The sequence below is a fragment of the Rattus norvegicus genome, chromosome X (assembly GCF_036323735.1).
Source record: "Rattus norvegicus strain BN/NHsdMcwi chromosome X, GRCr8, whole genome shotgun sequence".
Taxonomy (NCBI): domain Eukaryota; kingdom Metazoa; phylum Chordata; class Mammalia; order Rodentia; family Muridae; genus Rattus; species Rattus norvegicus.
The window spans coordinates 26,686,409-26,705,585 of record NC_086039.1 but is presented as its reverse complement, the minus strand read 5'-3'; the positions used below and the strand labels follow the sequence as shown (position 1 = coordinate 26,705,585).

The 19,177-nt window shown below is 38.9% G+C and overlaps 2 pseudogenes; one reads left to right on the top strand and one right to left on the bottom strand.

Moving 5' to 3' along the window:
• Window positions 1-19,177, top strand: part of LOC102547980 (uncharacterized) — a 148,224-nt pseudogene that overhangs the window by 48,216 nt on the left and 80,831 nt on the right.
• LOC120099309 (uncharacterized) lies at window positions 8,731-19,037 on the bottom strand (annotated as a pseudogene).

The window sequence follows — 19,177 nt, the reverse complement described above, 5'->3', positions numbered from 1 at the left end:
CTTATTTATAATAACCAGAAGCTGGAAAGAACCCAAATGTCCTTCAACAGAGGAATGCATACAGACAATATTTTACATTTATACAATGTAATACTATTTGGTTATTAAAAACAATGACTTCATGAAATTCTTGGGCAAATGGATGGAACTGGAAAATACCATCCCGAATGAGGTAACCTAATCCTCAAAAACCCTCATGGTATGCATTTGGTATCCACTGATATGTGGATGTTAGCCCAGAAGCTCAGAATACCCAAGATACATTCCACAGACGACATGAATCTCAGAAGTGCATGCTGACAGGGTTCTGATAGAGCTGTCTCCTGAGAGGCTCTGCCAGAACCCGACAAATACAGAGGCAGATACTAGCAGTCAGTCAACCATTGAACTGAGAATGGGATCCCTAATGGAGGATTTAGAGAAAGGACTGAAGGATTGAAATGAAGACATTCTCAATCCAATAGGAAGAACAAGAATATCAACCAACCAGACACCCCCCCCTAAGAGCTCCCAGAGACTCAGGCAGCAAACAAAGAGTACACATGGAGGGACATATTGCTTCAGCCACATATGTAGCAGAGAATGGCTTATTGGGCATTAATGAGAGTCCCTTGACCCTGAGAAAGCTCAATGCCCCTGTGTAGGGGAATGCAAGTGTAGGGAGGTAGGAGGAAGTGTGTGTGTGTGTGTGTGTGTGTGTGTGTGTGTGTACACTCCAATAGTGGCAGGGGGAGAGGAAAGGGATAGGATATCTCCAGAGTGGAAATCAGGAAAGGGGATAACATTTGAAATGTCTATAAAGAAAATATCCAAGAAAAAAGGAAGACAGGAAAAAAAAAGAACATCCACCATGATCAAGTAAATATTCCTAACAGATATGCAGGTATGGATTAACATAAGAAAATGATTTAATCCAATCCACTATATAAATAAACTGATCAGAAAAATAACATAATCATCTCATTACCTCCTGAAAATGGCTCTGATATAATCATTGTATCTTCATGATACAAGTCTTGAACATATCAGGGATACAAGACACTTATCTAAATATAATAAAGACAATATACAGCAAGTAAATAATTAGCATCAAATTAAATGGAGAGAAACTTAAAACAATTCCAATGAAATCATGGAGAAGACAATGCTTTCTACTTCACCTTCTCTATTCGCTTTCACACTCTCTATTCAATATAGTACTTGGAGCTCTAGCTCAAGCAATAAGAAAATAAAGACAAATAAAATGATATAACTTGCAAAAGAAAAAATCAAAATATCACTATTTGCAGATAATGTGATAGTATAAATAAGTAAACTCAGAAATTATACCAGGAAACTCATTTCTGGTAAACAAATTCAACAAATTGGCTGCATAAAAATTAATTCACAAATATCAGAATCCCTCTTATATACCAACTCTAAACAGGCTAAGCAAAAAAGAGTACATTTCACAGTTGCCACAAATAATATAACATATCTTGGTGTAACTCTAGCCAGCCAACTGAAAGACTATAAGACAATCTCTTCAAATATTGGAAGAATAAAATTGAAGATATCAGAAAGTCCAATAATTGCCCATACTTATGGTCAAGAGATTACCAAAAGCAATCTACAGATTCAACATTCCCATTAAAATTCTAATACAATTAATTATTAGAGACCATGAAGCATAATACTCAACTTAATATGGAAAATCAGCAACAATAAAACCAAGGTTAGGTTAAAAAAAAATACTGTAGCATAAAAGATCTACTGCAGGCCCGTAGCAGCTCTCTGCTCCCAGACCCCGTGGTAGACAGACCTCACCGCCTGGTCAGGTGGGCATCCTGAGGCTGCAGAGCAGAAGAGACCACCAACACTGCCCACCCCTGCCCACATCCCTGGCCCAAGAGGAAACTGTATAAGGCCTCTGGGTTCCCATGGGGGAGGGCCCAGGAGCGGCAGGACCCCTGCGCCTGAGACACCACTGGAACCTGAAGGAACAGACCAGATAAACAGTTCTCTGCACCCAAATCCCGTGGGAGGGAGAGCTAAATTTCAGAGAGGCAGACACACCTGGGAAACCAGAAGAGACTGCACTCTGCACACATTACTGATTCCAGAGGAAAACACCAAATGCCATCTGGAACCCTGGTGCACTGAAGCTCCCGGAAACGGAGGCTCAGATCTTCCTGGTTGCTGCCGCCACAGAGAGTTGTGGGCAGCACCCCGCGAGCACACTTGAGCCTCGGGAACACAGGTAAGACCAACTTGTATGCTGCAAGTGACCTGCCTGCTGAACTCCAGACACAGGCCCACAGGAACAGCTGAAGAACTGTAGATAGGAAAAACTACATGCCCGAAAGAACAACACTCTGTCCCCATAACTGGCTGAAAGAAAACAGGAAAACAGGTCTACAGCACTCCTGACAAACAGGCTTATAGGACAGTCTAGCCACTGTCAGAAATAGCAGAACAAAGTAACACTAGAGATAATCTGATGGCGAGAGGCAAGCGCAGGAACCCAAACAACAGAAACCAAGACTACATGGCACCATCAGAGCCCAATTCTCCCATCAAAACAAACATGGAATATCCAAACACACAAGAAAAGCAAGATCTAGTTTCAAAATCATATTTGATCATGATGCTGGAGGACTTCAAGAAAGACGTGAAGAACTCCCTTAGAGAAATACAGGAAAACATTAAAAACAAGTAGAAGCCTACAGAGAGGAATCGCAAAAATCCCTGAAAGAATTCCAGGAAAACACAATCAAACAGTTGAAGGAATTGAAAATGGAAATAGAAGCAATCAAGAAAGAACACATGGAAACAACCCTGGATATAGAAAACCAAAACAAGAGACAAGGAGCTGTAGATACAAGCTTCACCAACAGAATAAAAAAGATGGAAGAGAGAATCTCAGGAGCAGAAGATTCCATAGAAATCATTGACCCATCTGTCAAAGATAATGAAAAGTGGAAAAAGCTACTGGTCGAAACATACAGGAAATCCAGGACTCAATGAGAAGATCAAACCTAAGGATAATAGGTATAGAACAGAGTGAAGACTCCCAGCTCAAAGGACCAGGAAATATCTTCAACAAAATCATAGAAGCAAACTTCCCTAACCTAAAAAAAGAGATACCCATAGGCATACAAGAAGCCTACAGAACTCCAAATAGATTGGACCAGAAAAGAAAAACCTCCTGTCATATAATAGTCAAAACACCAAACGCACAAAATAAAGAAAGAATATTAAAAGCAGTAAGGGAAAAAGGTCAAGTAACATATAAAGGCAGAACTATCAAAATCACACCAGACTTTTCGCCAGAAACTATGAAGGCCAGAAGATCCTGGACAGATGTCATACAGACCCTAAGAGAACACAAATGCCAGCCCAGGTTACTGTATCCTGCAAAACTCTCAATTAACATAGATGGAGTAACCAAGATATTCCATGACAAAACCAAATTTACACAATATCTTTCTACAAATCCAGCACTACAAAGGATAATAAAGGGTAAAGCCCAACATAAGGAGGCAAGCTATACCCTAGAAGAAGCAAGAAACTAATTGTCTTCGCAACAAAACAAAGAGAAGAAAAGCACACAAACATAACCTCATATCCAAATATGAATATAACAGGAAGCAATAATCACTATTCCTTAATATCTCTCACCATCAATGGCTTCAACTCCCCAATAAAAAGACATAGATTAACAAACTGGACACGCAACGAGGACCCTGCATTCTGCTGCCTACAGGAAACACACCTCAGATACAAAGACAGACACTACCTCAGAGTGAAAGGCTGGAAAACAACTTTCCAAGCAAATGGTCAGAAGAAGCAAGCTGGAGTAGCCATTCTAATATCAAATAAAATCAATTTTCAACTAAAAGTCATAAAAAAGGTAAGGAAGGACACTTCATATTCATCAAAGGAAAAATCCACCAAGATAAACTCTCAATCCTAAATATCTATGCTCCAAATACAAGGGCACCTACATACGTAAAAGAAACCTTACTAAAGCTCAAAACACACATTGCACCTCACACAATAATAGTAGGAGATTTCAACACCCCACTCTCATCAATGCACAGATCATGGAAACAGAAATTAAACAGAGACGTAGACAGACTAAGAGAAGTCATGAGCCAAATGGACTTAACAGATATTTATAGAACATTCTATCCTAAAGCAAAAGGATATACCTTCTTCTCAGCTCCTCATGGTACTTTCTCCAAAATTGACCATATAATTGGTCAAAAAACGGGCCTCAACAGGTACAGAAAGATAGAAATAATCCCATGCATGCTATCGGACCACCGTGGCCTAAAACTGGTCTTCAATAACAATAAGGGAAGAATGCCCACATATACGTGGAAATTGAACAATGCTCTACTCAATGATAACCTGGTCAAGGAAGAAATAAAGAAAGAAATTAAAAACTTTTTAGAATTTAATGAAAATGAAGGTACAACATACCCAAACTTATGGGACACAATGAAAGCTGTGCTAAGAGGAAAACTCATAGCGCTGAGTGGCTGCAGAAAGAAACAGGAAAGAGCATATGTCAGCAGCTTGACAGCACACCTAAAAGCTCTAGAACAAAAAGAAGCAAATACACCCAGGAGGAGTAGAAGGCAGGAAATAATCAAACTCAGAGCTGAAATCAGCCAAGTAGAAAGAAAAAGGACCATAGAAAGAATCAACAGAACCAAAAGTTGGTTCTTTGAGAAAATCAACAAGATAGATAAACCCTTAGCCAGACTAACGAGAGGACACAGAGAGTGTGTCCAAATTAACAAAATCAGAAATGAAAAGGGAGACATAACAACAGATTCAGAGGAAATTCAAAAAATCATCAGATCTTACTATAAAAGCCTATATTCATCAAAACTTGAAAATCTGCAGGAAATGGACAGTTTCCTAGACAGATACCAGGTACCGAAGTTAAATCAGGAACAGATAAACCAGTTAAACAACGCCATAACTCCTAAGGAAATAGAAGCAGTCATTAAAGGTCTCCCAACCAAAAAGAGCACAGGTCCAGACGGGTTTAGTGCAGAATTCTATCAGACCTTCATAGAAGACCTCATACCAATATTATCCAAACCATTCCACAAAATTGAAACAGATAGAGCACTACCGAATTCCTTCTATGAAGCCACAATTACTCTTATACCTAAACCACACAAAGACCCAACAAAGAAAGAGAACTTCAGACCAATTTCCCTTATGAATATCGATGCAAAAATACACAATAAAATTCTGGCAAAGCGAATCCAAGAGCACATCAAAACAATCATCCACCATGATCAAGTAGGCTTCATCCCAGGCATGCAGGGATGGTTTAATATACGGAAAACCATCAATGTGATCCATTATATAAACAAACTGAAAGAACAAAACCACATGATGATTTCATTAGATGCTGAGAAAGCATTTGACAAAATTCAACACCCCTTCATGATAAAAGTCCTGGAAAGAATAGGAATTCAAGGCCCATACCTAAACATAGTAAAAGTCATATAGAGCAAACCAGTTGCTAACATTAAGTTAAATGGAGAGAAACTGGAAGAAATCCCACTAAAATCAGGGACTAGACAATGCTGCCAACTCTCTTCCTACTTATTCAATATAGTTCTTGAAGTTCTAGCCAGAGGAATCAGACAACAAAAGGAGGTTAAGTGGATACAGATCGGAAAATAAGAAGACAAAATATCACTATTTGCAGATGATATGATAGTTTATTTAAGTGATCCCAAAAGATCCAACAGAGAACTACTAAAGCTGGTAAACAACTGCAGCAAAGTGGCTGGGTATAAAATTAACTCAAATAAATCAGTAGCCTTCCTCTAAACAAAAGAGAAACAAGCCGAGAAAGAAATTAGGGAAACGACACCCTTCATAATAGACCCAAATAATATAAAGTACCTCGGTGTGACTTTAAGCAAGCAAGTAAAAGATCTGTACAATAAGAACTTCAAGACACTGAAGAAAGAAATTGAAAAAGACCTCAGAAGATGGAAAGATCCCCCATGCTCATGGATTGGCAGGATTAATATAGTAAAAATGGCCATTTTACCAAAAGCGATCTACAGATTCAATGCAATCCCCATCAAAATACCAATCCAATTCTTCAATAAATAGACAGAACAATTTGCAAATTCATCTGGAATAACAAAAAACCCAGGATAGCTAAAACTATCCTCAACAATAAAAGGACTTCAGGGGGAATCACTATCCCTGAACTCAAGCAGTATTACAGAGCAATAGTGATAAGAACTGCATGGTATTTTTACAGAGACAGACAGATAAACCAATAGAATAGAATTGAAGACCCAGAAATGAACCCACACACCTATGGTCACTTGATTTTGACAAAGGAGCCAAAACCATCCAATGGAAAAAAGATAGCATTTTCAGCAAATGGTGCTGGTTCAACTGGAGGGCAACATGTAGAAGAATGCAGATTGATCCATGCTTATCACCCTGTACAAAGCTTAAGTCCAAGTGGATCAAGGACCTCCACATCAAACCAGACACACTCAAACTAATAGAAGAAAAACTAGGGAAGCATCTGGAATACATGGGCACTGGAAAAAAATTTCCTGAACAAAACACCAATGGCTTATGCTCTAAGATCAAGAATCAACAAATGGGATCTCATAAAACTGCAAAGCTTTTGTAAGGCAAAGGACACTGTGGTTAGGACAAAACGGCAACCAACAGATTGGGAAAAGATCTTTACCAATCCTACAACAGACAGAGGCCTTATATCCAAAATATACAAAGTTCTCAATAAGTTAGACTGCAGGGAGACAAATAACCCTATTAAAAATGGGGTTCAGAGCTAAACAAACAATTCACAGCTGAGGAATGCCGAATGGCTGAGAAACACTTCAATGCTCAACATCTTTAGTAACAAGGGAAATGCAAATCAAAACAACCCTGAGATTTCACCTCACACCAGTGAGAATGGCTAAGATCAAAAACTCTGGTGACAGCAAATGCTGACGAGGATGCGGAGAAAGAGGAACACTCCTCCATTGTTGGTGGGGTTGCAGACTGGTACAACCATTCTGGAAATCAGTCTGGAGGTTCCTCAGAAAATTGGATATTGAACTGCCTGAGGATCCAGCTATACCACTCTTGGGCATATACCCAAAAGATGCCCCAACATATAAAAAAGACACATGCTCCACTCTGTTCATCGCAGCCTTATTTATAATAGTCAGAAGCTGGAAAGAACCCAGATGCCCTTCAACAGAGGAATGAATACAGAAAATGTAGTACATCTACACAATGGAATACTACTCAGCTATCAAAAACAATGACTTTATGAAATTCATAGGCAAATGGTTGGAACTCGAAAATATCATCCTGAGTGAGCTAACCCAATCACAGAAAGACATACATGGTATGCACTCATTGATAAGTGGCTATTAGCCCAAATGCTTGAATTACCCTAGACGCCTAGAACAAATGAAACTCAAGACGGATGACCAAAATGTGAATGCTTCACTCCTTCTTTAAAAGGGGAACAAGAATACCCTTGGCAGGGAATAGAGAGGCAAAGATTAAAACAGAGACTGGAGGAACATCCATTCAGACCCTGCCCCATATGTGGCCCATATATATACAGCCACCCAATTAGACAAGATGGATGAAGCAAAGAAATGCAGACCGACAGGAGCCGGATGTAGATCGCTCCTGAGAGACACAGCCAGAATACAGCTAATACAGAGGCAAATTCCAGCAGCAAAGCACTCTACTGAGAATAGGACCCCCGTTGAAGGAATCAGAGAAAGAACTGGAAGAGCTTGAAGGGGCTCGAGACCCCATATGTACAACAATGCCAAGCAACCTGAGCTTCCAGGGACTAAGCCACTACCTATAAAGGCTGTACATGGACTGACCCTGGACTCTGACCTCATAGGTAGCAATGAATATCCTAGTAAGAGCACCAGTGGAAGGGGAAGCCCTGGGTCCTGCTAAGAGTGAACGCCCAGTGAACTAGACTTTTGGGGGGAGGGCGGCAATGGTGGGAGGGTGGGGAGGGGAACACCCATTAGGAAGGGGAGGGGAGAGGGAGATGTTTGCCCGGAAACCAGGAAAGGGGATAACACTCGAAATGTATATATATATATATATAAAAATCTACTGCAGGTATCATCATTCCTGATTTCAAGCTACGTTCCACAACAATAGTAATAAAATCTTCATGGTATTGGCATAATAGACAAATTATAATCTAACATATATCTGTCAATGGAGGTTTTGTTGGATGCGTTAGATGTCTAATTAAGGAATGATCTTGCCCATTATGCTGTGACTCTGTTTGCATTCTTTTATATATGTACAAATTTAGGAAAGTTAAATTTGGGAAGCTTCTACATTACTGGACCAGCATAAAGTTTTAAGAAGGCATTTACTGTTACTTTTATCTGAAGATCTCCATGCAGGAATGTTACTTTTCTTTGCTTAGGTCTCAACCTCCTTATAAAAAGCCTTCACCTGGCATTTCATTTGTTCATTTTTACAGCATGCATTTCATAAGTGCATTCTCCTATTACTACTTTTTGGACATATATATATATACACAAGATCATTAGAGTTTGAGATATGAGGCTATTTAAAGAAACCAACAAATTAGAGAGACAGTGGATTAAGTCAGCTTAATCATACCCAAAAATTCAAGCTGATGGTTGATAGAGAATAAATTTATTTCAAATGAGTTTAGGACTACATGTATTCTCTGGCTGAATAGGAAAATTCCCAAGGACCACTCTGACAAATGTTAAAAATGCAGGAGTCCTCACTCCAGAGCTCTTGAAGGGCCATTTTGGAACTGAACTTCATAGGATTCTGTAGTTTCAGATACCTTATCTCATAGAGAAACCTAGTCACACCAAAGAGTGGCACGTTGGTCATCAGAAGACCTTCTGGAAACAAGGCAGTTATATGTTTGTTTCTTAACAGGAAAGTATGGTAGATAGTTGTTAGGTCATCAAGATCTACCATGTGGTTCCACAACACAGAAACAAATATAAAGAAGCTGCTAACACACAAAACTAAGGCTGGATCTTGTAGCAATGTATCTGCATCTCTACAAATGGGTCTTTCATATACCTGATCATAATGAACATTGCACTGAACCAGAACTATAGGCTTCATCAAAATGGCATATATTATATGTTTATTTTTGGTTATCTTTATTAACTTGAGTATTTCTTATTTACATTTCGATTGTTATTCCCTTTCCTGGTTTGATTGGTATTCCCTTTCCTGGTTTCCGGGCAAAAATCGCCCTAAACCCTCGCCCTCCCCTTCTATATTTGTGTTGCCCTCCCCATTCTCCCCCCATTACAGCCTTCCCCCGAACAATCACGTTCACTGGGAGTTCAGTCTTGGCAGGACCAAGGGCTTCCCCTTCCACTGGTGCTCTTACTAGGCTATACATTGCTACCTATGAGGTTGGGGCCCAGGGTCAGTCCATGTATAGTCTTTGGGTAGTGGCTTAGTCCCTGGAAGCTCTGGTTGGTTGGCGTTGTTGTTCATATGGGGTCTTGAGCCCCTTCAAGCTCTTCCAGTCCTTTCTCTGACTCCTTCAACGGAGGTCCTGTTCTCAGTTAGGGGTTTGCTGCTGATATTCGCCTATGTATTTGCAGTATTCTGGCTGTGTCTCTCAGGAGAGATCTACATCCAGTTCCTGTCACCTTGCACTTCTTTGCATCATCCATCTTATTTAATTGGGTGGCTGTATAAGTATGGGCCACCTGTGGGGCAGGCTCTGAAGGGGTGTTCCTTCTGCCTCTGTTTTAAACTTTGCCTCCGTATTGCCTGCCAAGGGTATTCTTGTACCCCTTTTAAAGATGGAGTGAAACATTCACATTTTGGTCATCCCTCTTGAGTTTCATGTGTTCTGTGCATCTGGGGGAATTCAAGCATTTGGGCTAATAGCCATGTATCAATGTATCAGCATACCATGTGTGTTTTCTGTGATTGGGTGACCTCACTCAGGATGATATTTTCCAGTTCCATTCATTTGCCTATGAATTTCATAAACTCGTTGTTTTTGATAGCTGAGTAATAATACATTGTGTAGATGTATCACATTTTCTGTATCCATTCTTCTGTTGAAGGGCATCTGGGTTCTTTCCAGTTTCTGGCTATTATAAATAAGGATGCTATGAACATAGTAGAGTATGTGTCTTTGTTTTATGTTGGGGCATCTTTTGGGTATATGCTCAAGAGAGGTATAGCTGGGTCCTCAGGTAGTTCAATGTCCAATTTTCTCAGGAACCTCCAGTCTGATTTCCAGAATGGTTGTACCACTCTGCAATCCCACCAACAATGGAGGAGTGTTCCTTTTTCTACACTTCCTCGCCAGCATCTGCTGTCACCTGAGTTTTGATCTTAGCCATTCTCACTGGTGTGAGGTGAAATCTCAGGGTTGTTTTGATTTGCATTTCCCATATGACTAAACATGGTGAACATTTCTTTAGGTGTTCCTCAGCCATTCAACATTCCTCAGCTGTGAATACTCATTTAGCTCTGAACTCCATTATTTTTTTTTATTAACTTGAGTATTTCTTATATACATTTCGAGTGTTATTCCCTTTCCCGGTTTCCGGGCAAACATCACCCTCCCCCCTCCCCTTCTTTTTGGATGTTCCCCTTCCCATCCTCCCCCCATTGCTGCCCTCCCCCCAACAATCTAGTTCACTGGGGGTTCAGTCTTAGCTGGACTCAGGGCTTCCCCTTCCACTGGTGCTCTTACTGGGATATTCATTTCTACTTATGAGGTCAGAGTCCAGGGTCAGTCCATGTACAGTCTTTAGGTAGTGGCTTAGTCCCTGGAAGCTCAGGTTGCTTGGCATTGTTGTACATATGGGGTCTCGAGCCCCTTCAAGCTCTTCCAGTTCTTTCTCTGATTCCTTCAACGGGGTCCTATTCTGAGTTCAGTGGTTTGCTGCTGGCATTCGCCTCTGTATTTGCTGTATTCTGGCTGTGTCTCTCAGGAGCGATCTACATCCGGCTTCTGTCTGCCTGCACTTCTTTGCTTCATCCATCTTGTCTAATTGGGTGGCTGTATATGTATGGGCCACATGTGGGGCAGGCTCTGAATGGGTGTTCCTTCTGTCTCTGTTTTAATCTATGCCTCTCGATTCCCTGCCAAGGGTATTCTTGTTCCCCTTTTAAAGAAGGAGTGAAGCATTCACATTTTGATCATCCGTCTTGAGTTTCATTTGTTCTAGGCATCTAGGGTAATTCAAGAATTTGGGCTAATAGCCACTTAGCAATGAGTGCATACTATGTGTGTTTTTCTGTGATTGGGTTAGCTCACTCAGGATGATATTTTCCAGGTCCAACCATTTGCCTACGAATTTCATAAAGTCATTGTTTTTAATAGCTGAGTAATATTCCATTGTGTAGATGTACCACATTTTCTGTATCCATTCCTCTGTTGAAGGGAATCTGGGTTCTCTCCAGCTTCTGGCTATTATATATAAGGCTGTGATGAACATAGTGGAGCATGTGTCTTTTTTATATGTTGGGGCATCTTTTGGGTATATGCATAAGAGAGGTATACCTGGATCCTCAGGCAGTTCAATATCCAATTTTCTGAGGAACCTCCAGACTGATTTCCAGAACGGTTGTACCAGTCTGCAATCCCACCAACAATGGAGGAGTGTTCCTCTTTCTCCACATCCTCGCCAGCATCTGCTGTCACCTGAGTTTTTGATCTTAGCCATTCTCACTGGTGTGAGGTAAAATCTCAGGGTTGTTTTGATTTGCATTTCCCTTATGACTAAAGATGGTGAACATTTCTTTAGGTGTTCCTCAGCCATTCCGCATTCCTCAGCTGTGAATTCTTGTTTACCTCTGAACTCCATTTTTTAATAGGGTTATTTTTCTCCCTGTGCTCTAACTTCTTGAGTTCTTTGTATATTTTGGATATAAGCCCGCTCTCTGTTGTAGGATTGATAAAGATATTTTCCCAATCAGTTGGTTGCCATTTTGTCCTAACCAAAGTGTCCTTTGCCTTACAGAAGCTTTGCAGTTTTATGAGATCCCATTTGTCGATTCTTTACCTTAGAGCATAAGCCATTGGTGTTTTATTCAGGAAATTTTCTCCACTGACCATGTGTTTGAGGTGCTTCCCACTTTTTCTTTTATTAGTTGCAGTGTATCTGGTTTGATGTGGAGGTCCTTGATCCATTTGGGCTTAAGCTTTGTACAGAGTGATAACCATGAATCGATATGCAGTCTTCTACATTTTGACCTCCAGTTGAACCAGCACCATTTGCTGAAAATGCTATCTTTTTTCCATTGGATTGTTTTGACTCCTTTGTAAAAAAATAAGTGACCATAGGTGTGTGGGTTCATTTCTGGGTCTTCAATTCTATTCCACTGGTCTATCTGTCTGTCCCTGTATAAATACCATGCAATTTTTTTTCACAATTGTTTTGTAATACTGCTTGAGTTCAGGGATAGTGATTCCCCTTGAAGTCCTTTTATTGTTGAGGATAGTTTTAGCTATCCTGGGATATTTGTTATTCCAGATGAATTTGCAAATTCTTCTGTCTAACTCTTTGAAGAAATGGATTGGGGTTTTGATGGGGATTGCATTGAATCTGTAGATCGCTTTTGGTAAAATGGCCATATTTACTATATTAATCCTGCTAATCCATGAGCATACGAGATCTTTCCATCTACTGAGGTCTCCTTCAAGTTCTTTCTTCAGAGTATTGAAGTTCTTATTGTACAGATCTTTTACTTGCTTGGATAAATTCACACTGGGATATTTTATATTATTTGGGACTATTGTGAAGGGTATCATTTCCCTAATTTCTTTCTCGGCTTGTTTCTCTTTTGTGTAGAGTAAGGCTACTGATTTATTTGAGTGTTAATTTTATACCCAGTCAGTTTGCTAAAGGTGTTTATCCGGTTTATTACTTCTCTGGTGGAACTTTTGGGATCACTTAAATACATTATCATATCATCTTCAAATAGTGATATTTTGACATCTTCTCTTCCAATATGTATCCCCTTGATCTCCTTTTGTTGTCTGATTGTTCTAGCTGGAACTTCAAGAACTGTATTGAATAAGTAGGGAGCAAGTGGGCAGTCTTGTATAGTCCCTGATTTTAGTGGGATTGCTTCAAGTTTCTCTCAACTTGTTTAATATTAGGAGACTGGCTTGCTGTATATGGCTTTTACTATGTTTAGGTATGGGCCTTGAATTCCTATTCTTTCCAGGACTTTTATCATGAAGGGGTGTTGAATTTTTTCAAATGCTTTCTCAGCATCTAATGAAATGATCATGTGGTTTTGTTCTTTCAGTTTGTTTATATAATGGATCACGTTGATGGTTTTCCATATATTAAACCATCCCTGCATGCCTGGGATGAAGCCTACTTGATCATGGTGGATGATTGTTTTGATGTGCTCTTGGATTCGGTTTGCCAGAATTTTATTGTGTATTTTTGCATCGATATTCATAAGGGAAATTGGTTTGAATTTTTTTTTCTTCGTTAGGTCTTTGTGTGGTTTAGGCATAAGAGTAATTGTGGTATCATAGAAGGAATTCGGTAGTGCTCCATCTGTTTCTATTTGGTGGAATTGTTTAGATAGTATTGGTATAAGAACTTCTATGAAAGTCTGATAGAATTCTGCACAAAATCCAACTGGACCTGTGCTCTTTTTGGTTGGGAGACCTTTAATGACTGCTTCTATTTCGTTAGGAGACATGGGGTTGTTTAACTGGTTTATCTGTTCCTGATTTAACTTTGGTATCTGGTATCTGTCTAGAAAATTGTCCATTTCCTGCAGATTTTCAAGTTTTGTTGAATATAGGCTTTTGTAGTAGGATCTGATGATTTTTTTGAATTTCCTCTGATTCTGTGGTTATGTCTCCATTTTAATTTCTGATTTTGTTTATTTGTACACACTATCTGTGTCCTCTCGTTAGTCTGGCTAAGGGTTTATCTATCTTACTGATTTTCTCAAAGACACAACTTTTGTTTCTGTCGATACTTTCTCTGGTCCTTTCTTTTTCTACTTGGTTGATTTCAGCTCTGAGTTTCATTATTTCCTCCCTTCTACTACTCCTGGGTGTATTTGCTTCCTTTTGTTCTAGACCTCTTAGGTGTGCTTTCAAGCTGCTCACATATGCTCTCTCCTGCTTCTTTCTGCAGGCACTCAGAGCTATGAGTTTCCTCTTAGCACAGCTTTCATTGTGTCCCATAAGTTTGGGTATGTTGTACCTTCATTTTCATTAATTTCTAAGAAGTCCTTAATTTCTTTCTTTATTTCTTCCTTGACCAGTTTATCACTGAGTAGAGCATTGTTCAACTTCCATGTATATGTGGGCGCTCTTCCCTTATTGTTATTGAAGACCAGCTTTAGCCCGTGGTGGTCTGATAGGACGCATGGGATTATTTCTATCTTTCTGTATCTGTTGAGGCCTGTTTTTTGACCAATTATATGGTCAATTTTGGAGAAAGTACCATGAGGAGCTCAGAAGAATGTATATCCTTTTGCTTTAGGATAGAATGTTCTATAAATATCTGTTAGGTCCATTTGGTTCATGACTTCTCTTAGTTTGTCTATGTCTCTGTTCAATTTCTGTTTCCATGATCTGTCCATTGATGAGAGTGGGGTGTTGAAATATCCTATTCTTATTGTGTGAGGTGCAATGTGTGCTTTGAGCTTCAGTAAGGTTTGTTTTATGTATGTAGGTGCCCTTGCATTTGGAGCATAGATATTTAGGATTTAGAGTTCATCTTGGTGGATTTTACCTTTGATGAATATGAAGTATCCTTCCTTATCTTTTTTGACGGCTTTTAATTGAAAATTGATTTTATTCGATATTAGATTGGCTACTCAAGTTTGCTTCTTCCAACCATTTGTTTGGAAAATGTTTTCCAGCCGTTCACTCTGAGGTACTCTCTGTCTTTGTCTCTGAGGTGTGTTTCCTGTAGGCAGCAGAATACAGGGTCCTCATTGCATATCCAGTTTGTTAACCTATATCTTTTTACTGGGGAGTTGAGATCATTTATGTTGAGAGATATTAAGGAATAGTGATTATTCCTTCCTGTTATATTCATATTTGGATGTGAGGTTATGTTTGTGTGTTTTTGTTTCCTTTGTTTTGTTGACAAGACAATTAGGTTCTTGCTTTTTCTAGGGTGTAGCTTGCCTCCTTATGTTGTGCTTTACCATTTATTATTCTTTGTATGGCTGAATTCATAGAAAGATATTGTGTAAATTTGTTTTTGTCATGAATATCTTGGTTTCTCCATCTGTGTTAATTGAGAGGTTTGCAAGATACAGTAACCTGGGATGGCATTTGTGTTCTCTTAGGGTCTGTATTACATCTGTCCAGGGTCTTCTGGTTTTTATATTCTCTGGCGCGAAATCTGGTGTGATTCTAATAGGTCTGCCTTTATATGTTACTTGACCTTTTTCCCTTACTGCTTTTAATATTCTTTCTTTATTTCATGCATTGGGTGTTTTAACTATTATGTGACAGAAGGACTTTCTTTTCTGGTCCAATCTATTTGGATTTCTGTAGGCTTCTTGTATATTTATGGGCATCTCTTTCTTTAGGTTAGGAAGTTTTCTTCTATGGTTTTGTTGAAGATATTTTCTGGTCCTTTGAGCTGGGAGTCTTCACTCTCTTCTATACCTATTATCCTTAGGTTTGCTCTTCTCATTGAGTCCTGGATTTCCTGTATGTTTTGGACCAGTAGCTTTTTCGTTTTATATTATCTTTGACAGTTGTGTCGATGATTTCTATGGAACCTTCTGCTCCTGAGATTCTCCCTTCTATCTCTTGTATTCTGTTGGTGATGCTTATATTTACGGCTCCTTGTGTCTTCCTTTGGTTTTCTATATCCAGGTCTGTTTCCCTGTGTTCTTTCTTTTTTGCTTCTATTTCCATTTTTAATTCCTTCAACTGTTTGATTATGTTTTTCTGGAATTCTTTCAGGGACTTTTGTGATTCCTCTCTAGAGGCTTCTACTTGTATATTTATATTTTCCTGCTTTTCTCTAAGGGAGTTCTTCATGTCTTTCTTGAAGTCCTCCAGTATCATGATCAAATATGATTTTAAATCTTGATCTTGATTTTCTGGTGTGTTTGTATATTCACTGTTTGCTTTGGTGGGAGAATTGGGCTCTGATGATGCTATGTAGTCTTGGTTCCTGTTGCTTGGGTTCCTGTGCTTGCCTCTCGCCATCAGATTGTCTCTGGTGTTACTTTTTTCTGCTATTTCTGACAGTACTAGACCGTCCTATAGGCCTGTGTGTCAGGAGTGCTGTAGACCTGTTTTCCTGTTTTCTTTCAGCCAGTTATGGGAACAGAGTGTTCTGCTTTCAGACATGTAGTCTTTCCTGTCTTCTGGCTTCAGCTGTTCCTGTGGGCCTGTGTCCTCAGTCGACCAGGCAGGCTGCTTGGATCAGAAAATTTGGTCTTACCTCTGGTCCCGTGGCTCAAGTTGTTCATGGGGGACTGCTTTTTCTCTCTCCGTGAGGGCAGCAACCAGGAGTAACTGTGCTGCATTTTCCCAGAGCCCCTGTGCACTTGGATCCCAGATGGCATTATGTGTTTTCCTCTGGAGTCAGACATGTGGGCAGAGTGTAGTCTCTTTTGGCTTCCCAGCCATGTCTGCTCCTCTGAAGGTTTAGCTCTCCCTTCCACAGGATTTGGGTGCAGAGAACTGTTGACTGCATCCCTTCAGGTCCAGGCGGTGTCTGGAGTGCCATATTATCTGGTTTTATACATACAAAAATACAGTTGAAATGTTCTAAGTCAAATCAATAGGGATATACACCAGCATCTCGGGTAGGGGAGACATTAAACTCTTGAAGGTAATAAGTTTCCCATAGTCCAAAGAATACAAAATGCACAATACTGCTGTCAAATTCCCACAGTTGCTTGCAATTAGCATTTCAAACAGGAAAGTTGATAAACTGATAAGGATGCCACTCATCTTGTAGATGCACTATTTTCCAATGTTAAATATGAACTTAACATTGAACAAATATAAAGTCAAGGTAGAAATTAAAAAGACACTGAGAAAGCAAAATAGTTAATATTCTACAGAGCAATATGATCTCATAACCTGTCCCTGTTTTCATATAGCTACATTTAAATATTCTAAGAATTAGTATTTACAATACTACAAATAATAGAATAAGAAGCCTGGAAATCCATGACAATGGAAGTATTGCTATTTATAAGTTGTTTGTTTCACCATTTCAGTGTACCTGTTAAATACTAAAATATAAATATTTATTAGCTCAGAATTTTAATACTTGGTATTATTAATAAAAAGGAATATTCATTATTATATACAAGGTGATGATCAGCTATGTTTGCAATTTATAAATACAATAAATTAATTAGAGCAACCACACAAGAATGCTCAAATATCATTTCTAAATTATGTTAGTGGACTATGACTATTGCAAACTGAAATTTGTTTTAAGGACAAATTACAAACATAGTATAACAGTGCCTGTCTAAATTCCATAAGTGAAGCACACATATTCTCATATATGTATATATGCTTAGACACATATATGCATACAAATGCATATTCTTACAAAGATATCAGAACATAAAAGTTACATGCCAATAGGACCTCTATATAGATCAAACAAGCAGTGTGAAATATCTTTTTCATAATTGTAATTTTTTCTGAAATGTGTAGTTTTTATAAAGCTATACATAATTTATAATTAAAACAATAGTGAAAATGACTTTCAAAATATGTAAATATTTAAAGATCTGGGACAAATCTGAACATGTGAACAACCCCGAATTCATCCTTTAGTACCAAAATCCAAACTCTACAACTCAATCATAAGGACTTATGGACATTTCCTTAATTTACCCATAACTTACTCAAATGTCAACTTTCAACTAATCAACTAGGGTCATAGGGTACCTGACTATTTTTGTGTAATATTTACCACAAAATAAAGCACACATTAGCTGTTTGCACCAATTTCTTCAGAACTCCTCTCATACCAAAGGTTTGGATGTAGTTAGTTTTGAGGTTCATGGAAATCTGTGCACTCAGAAATGCCATGGGTTACTTGAGAACAAGAGAAATGTTTGTATCCATTAACTGTGTGGAAAATTTTCTTACCTCTGTCCAGGCAGAAGCTTTTTTTAAAGACTTTTAAAGATGTATTTTACTGTCTTCAGACACACCATTTAAGATCCCATTAAACATGGTTGTGAGCTAAAATGTGGTTACTGGGAATGGAACTGAGGACCTCTGGAAAAACTGTCTGTTCTCTTAAACACAGAGGCATCTTTCCAGTCCAAGGCAAAAATTTTAGGGTCCTAAAAACAGAATTCCCTTGCCACAAAACATTCCCTATCAGGTACCCACTTCTCAACAATTTCTGTAGAATGTGCTTAACAGTTTGGAGAAGAAAGCATGACAAGATGGCTCAGCAGTTAAGAGCATTGACTGCTCTTCCAAAGATCCTAAGTTCAAATCCCAGCAATCACATGGTGGCTCACAAAATCTGTTATGGGTTCAAATATCCTCTTCTGGTGTCTCCAAAGACAGCTACAGTGTCCTTATATAAATAAAATAAATACATTGATCTTAAAAAAAACATTGCTTAATTCCTCCCCTGGGCAAAGCACAAAGAGTTCTGTATACACTGTATCATTCTCACTAAAGCCCTTCAAAACAAAACAAACAAACAAACAAAAACAAAAAAAACAATTTCGAGAAGAAAGCAGATATATCTATTGAAAAGCTGTAGCAGAAAGATGAGATTTCAATTGATGGTGGCTTTAGAAATACCCTACTTACACATTCTTGCTTGCCAAAAAAGATCTGAGGCAGTGGACTGGATGAGTATTGGATTTGGATTTACAACAAGAAATGGAAGAAACTGTTAGTATGTCACATAAACAAACTAGCCTGGCTGGATGTGGTTCTGCCTGTGTCTTAGGACCCAATTTGAAAGGCCCCATATAACTTACTTTAAGTTTATTTCAAGTTTTACCTTCATGTATCAAGGGTTAGGTGATCCATTTGGAAAACGCCAAGATGGTAAATATCTTCCAAATAGCAGGAAATGTCGACCAGAAATGGAGTCGCACAAGAGATGAATTATCTTCAGGAAAAGATGTTTCATTAGGCAGACATTTC